Source organism: Quercus lobata, chromosome 5 (assembly GCF_001633185.2).
Source record: "Quercus lobata isolate SW786 chromosome 5, ValleyOak3.0 Primary Assembly, whole genome shotgun sequence".
Taxonomy (NCBI): Eukaryota; Viridiplantae; Streptophyta; class Magnoliopsida; order Fagales; family Fagaceae; genus Quercus; species Quercus lobata.
The window spans coordinates 47,242,859-47,247,440 of record NC_044908.1 but is presented as its reverse complement, the minus strand read 5'-3'; the positions used below and the strand labels follow the sequence as shown (position 1 = coordinate 47,247,440).

Genomic DNA, 4,582 nt, shown 5'->3' with positions numbered 1-4,582 from the left:
CTTAATGGACGACTTTAATGATTTTTATGGTGTCATCAGTTTTAAAAAGCAAGCCAATTAAAGAACCAAAAAAGTGTTGTTCCTATTCCTCTAGTTCAACTGAGGATGAACTGATGGTGAAACTAATGATGTGATAAATAATTTATTAATAATTTTAAAATTTAAAAAATATTTAAAATAAATTTATTTTAACCAACTATATTTAATAAATAATATCCAAATTAAAACTTATAAATAGTTTTAAGTGAGTTTCATGCTTTATATATAATATTAATGTAAGGACCAAAGGATCCAGCGGCCCAGGCCCACTTTGAGCAATGAGTGTTACAGTCCATGTAACACCCCGACCCAATTTTTTATATTAAACTATGGGTTTAAGTGGTTAAGTATTATTTAATATTTTAAGCCACTTTCTTTTTATAATTAATATAAGAGTATTTAATAAGCATATTATTTCATAATGCCATTGAATAAGAATTGTAAAGATTATACATAACTGAATTGCTATCGGTATTTTAAATATATACTAAGTATGTACAAATTATATTAAGTGGTTGAAGTTACTAGATATATATATATATATATATATATATATATATATATGTTTGTATGTATGTGTATGCAAAGTGATATTATTTTTGTAGAAAATTAAGTGTATAAAGGTAAGGGTTTATATGCAAAGTTATTTTGTTATTTGGGCCTTTCTAGAATATAGAACTATGGGAGGGTGAAAGGTATAAATACTAAAAGTTGAAAAGGTAAGTTATCCTCTCTTTCCTAGCACTACACGTGAATCACCCAAGATATTTTGCTAGACTTCTTGGCTGCACCAGAAATTTCCTTGGTCATTCTTGCTTTCCTTCTTTGTTTTATTCCTTCTTTGTTCTTATTGGTTGCACCTTTATCTCTTCTTTGACTTTCTCAAAGAAAGAAGACTCAAGAAACTCTTTTGCTCCCATTTTACCACGGATCAATGCAAATCAGAAATTTGCACCTCACTTTTCTCTCTTTTGTCTTAAGGAAAGTGCTAGGAAGCTCCCTTGAGTCTTTCTCTTGAGTCCAAGGGTTCACACACCAAAAGAAAGAAAATTCTCTCAACTCTTCTCTCCCTTTCATTCCCACGGGTCCTAAACCAAAAGAAAGAAAATTCTCTCAAGCTCTCCACCTCTCATAATTGTGGGTCCAGCCACTAGGAAATGGGGAAATTCTTCCATGCAAGAGTGATTCTATTTCTCCTTGGAATCAGAAATTTGGTAAGGGTCTAGCTACTCTCACCTTAGAATCCATAATTTCTTCATGGAATCTTAAGAAGTTGGTTTTGTGGTTTGTAAAATTGGAAAGCTTGTAAGTCTATATATATATATATGCTGTTTTAAGAAGCTTTGAAGTTGTGTTGATGATTTGTTGAAGGTAGATTAGGGTTTTTATTAATTAATGATTTTGTATGATTAAGGAAGTAAGAAAAAGTTAGGATGAGTATTGTTGATGCTGCTGCTGGGATTTTTGGTTGTGCTTATCTTGCTCTAAATGGTTAAATGACTGTATGAAAGTGTTTTATAACATGTCTAATGAGTGTATAAAAATACCCAAATGAAATTAAGGCTTATTGCTATTTGTTGATGATTTTGTAAGAATATGTTCTGAAGCTGTCACTGTGACAGATTCTGTGTTCATGCATGTTAAATTATGTATTAAATTTTATATAGTGAATTTGGATGCTAGGGATAATTACTATGAAACTTAAGACATTTTTGGTTGTTATTGAATTGGTCTCACAGCATTTGAATGAACATAAAAATAATGGTCTAATTTATAAGTTGCATGAATTTCTGACAGGACAGATTTGAGTACGCTGTCTTGTGTGATTTTTAGTAATTTATGGGTTTATTCTTTGACTCCGAAATTTTTATCCTTTATACTGGACATACAGAGGAGTTGTTCTGTAAAATTTCATAACAATTGGATATGTTTGAGCAGCCCGTTTGTATTTTACAAATGGAGCCTATGCTGCTGGAATAGAACAGTGAATAGTAAGGGACATGTCTAACTTTGTGAATTTAATTATCAAGTTAGGGTGTATATTTTGAGCTATAATTTAATAAGCTCATCATTTGGTATGTTTGAAGCATATATAAATTTTATGGATTGGTTTCTCTGTGGTTTGGCTGCAAATGTGTTTGATGATTGTATCATATGTTTTGGGGAACTTTATGTGATGGGAATTAGGATTTCCTTGATTCTAAGAGATAGGCTTTGAGATGAATGTGAAGTTTATGATAAAGAATTATGGATAGTAATAAGTTTTGATATTTGGTTTAGGTGTTACCAGTATCCAAGTTTAAGCTCCGTCGACTGTAGGCTCTCGGTTCCTCTGCTTTCAGGTAAGGGATAAGTTATATGAGCATTTGGTAAGTCATGAGGTTATTTTAAAGTATGTTATGCATTAAAATGTTTTTGATTAGAGATATGGTATGTAATCATTATTCTGACAATGATATGTTCGTGAGCTTTCGAAAAACTTATGTATATGATTTAAACATATTGATGCTATTATTGATTCCACAAACATGATGTTTAATGAAAAGAATGGAAATGCTATTATTATGAAATGTTATGCAAAATAAGAAATTTCAGTATGATGTAAAGTATGAAATGTTTTCGGGTTATGTCCTCTGATAATTTGAACTCAGCCAGTAGGGGTTAATTATTGGCTTTCCATGGAAATATGTTATCTGTTTGGCCATATAAAGTAGAGGAAATGGGGCTGCCCGTAACTCTAGGCCATTTAAAGTAGAGGAAATGGGGTTGCCCGTAACTCTAATCTGACTAAGGCCTTCTCCCCAATGTGTACGGACGGCGGGGAGGAACAAAACCTGGAGGAGATGTGTCATCAGGCCTCTCAAAGGGGACAATATCATGCACATGAGGTTTTCCAAATGTGATGAGGCCTTCTCTGTACAGCTTATCAGACATGGACTAACCAATATGTTATGAACAGCTATGTTATGTTATTAATCATGAGAGAATTATTTTGTTTAAATGCATTGTGAAAAGTCAAAGCTCTCATGGCAAGAAGAAGTTTCTAATGAAAAGAAAAGCTGTTCATTAAAAATAAAAGTTTCTGAAGTTCTGTTATGCTATAAAAGTAAAGTTTCTGATAAAAGTACAAGTTTATGTTTAAAAGTATCAGATATTTGTTTTTATGAAATGTTAAGTTTTCTGATCATGAAAGTTATAGTATTCTATGAGAAGAGGTTTATAAAGAAAGGTTTTCTTATTGGGTCAAGATGTTTCTAGTTTAATACAAAGTTGCCGAATAATTGATTTACGTTAAAATGATTATTTTGTAATGAGAATATATGTGGTGACTTTGTAGAAAATGATAGAAGTTTAATCCGAAAGGTTTTGGTAATATCAAGCTGATAAGAAAAAGGAGAACAATTATTTTCCTATGAAAAGCGTATAAATTATTATTCTGAATAGTATAAAATACTATGCATGGAAAGCTGTTCTCCTATTTGATTATGCATAGAATGAAATGATTTGATTTACATGCATCCTTATTGAATTCTCATATATCTTACCTTTACTGAGCTGTGTAGCTCACCCCTTCCACTCTTTCAGTTAGCAGGTTTTATTTTGGAGCAGAGGGAGCCTTAGTCGAGTTTTGAAAGGAGTTGGTTTTAGTTTGATATGTATAGATCCTAAATTAGCATTCTGACGTTTAGCTTTATAGTTATTGTGTATCTTAGGATCAAATGAAAGTTGTGTATACCTTAAAGTATCAAGCTATGTATTATGTAAAAGTGTGGAAATTAAATGATTGGTGGATTATGTTATTCTTTGGAGTACAATGTAGATGCTCTGAATGTGAAGTCAAAGGTTATATAATTTAAGTAAAGAAACAAGGATTGAAAAGAAAAGGAAAGCTTTCGGTAAAAGTTTTGTAAAAGTTAAGTTGGTTCTTGTTAATATCAGGTTTAGACTTGATATTAGCATGCCGGTCATGGTCACAAATCCGGGTATCGGGTTTGGGGCGTGATAGTCCAGCCTTGGCCCAAATCAATAAATTTGTGAGAAATGGAAAAAAACAATAATTGGGGGCTCTACCCAAGGATGACAATAAGGGGGAAAGGGTTTATATTATTGAATAGATGAGCTAAACTCCTCCTCTAAGTTAGCCCGAGGAGGTCGATGCTATACAGAAAAATGGCACTGTTCACTCTCTCCTCTTTATGTTCTTCTAATCTTTTTTCTCTTTTTTGATACTTGTGTCTCGAATCTCGATCCCTTTTCCAATGCACCTTCTTTTCCTTATATACTTCTACTTCCATCATATCTCAACCATCCATTCTCACCTAACATCCCTCCTCTCATGACACTTGTTGCTTTTAACATCTGAAGAAGGTGGTAGAAAGAATCTGCTTAGCTATGACTTATACTGTTTAGGTCACTTCGTCATCAATGTAGCTGATAAAGTTGTTGCCACCATTTAATGCAGATGCAACAGGCCATACCGGACCAAAAGCTTCCCTAATGTCCTCTGACTCTCTCTCTCTCTCTCTTCAGAGTCAAGCTCCCA

At 32.8% G+C, this 4,582-nt stretch overlaps 1 long non-coding RNA gene across 3 annotated transcripts; it reads left to right on the top strand.

Annotated features, from left to right (window-relative positions):
- The first annotated feature begins 856 nt into the window (after nucleotides 1-856).
- On the top strand, nucleotides 857-3,842 carry LOC115993061. Of its 3 annotated transcripts, none has more exons than XR_004092762.1 (3): nucleotides 857-1,253; nucleotides 2,320-2,408; nucleotides 3,632-3,842. It is a non-coding gene; the product is annotated as an uncharacterized LOC115993061 (long non-coding RNA). The 3 variants fall into 3 exon arrangements; XR_004092761.1 differs by having other exon boundaries at nucleotides 859-1,253; nucleotides 3,625-3,842; XR_004092760.1 differs by having other exon boundaries at nucleotides 876-1,253; nucleotides 2,320-2,381; nucleotides 3,625-3,842.
- The last annotated feature ends 740 nt before the right edge of the window (nucleotides 3,843-4,582 follow it).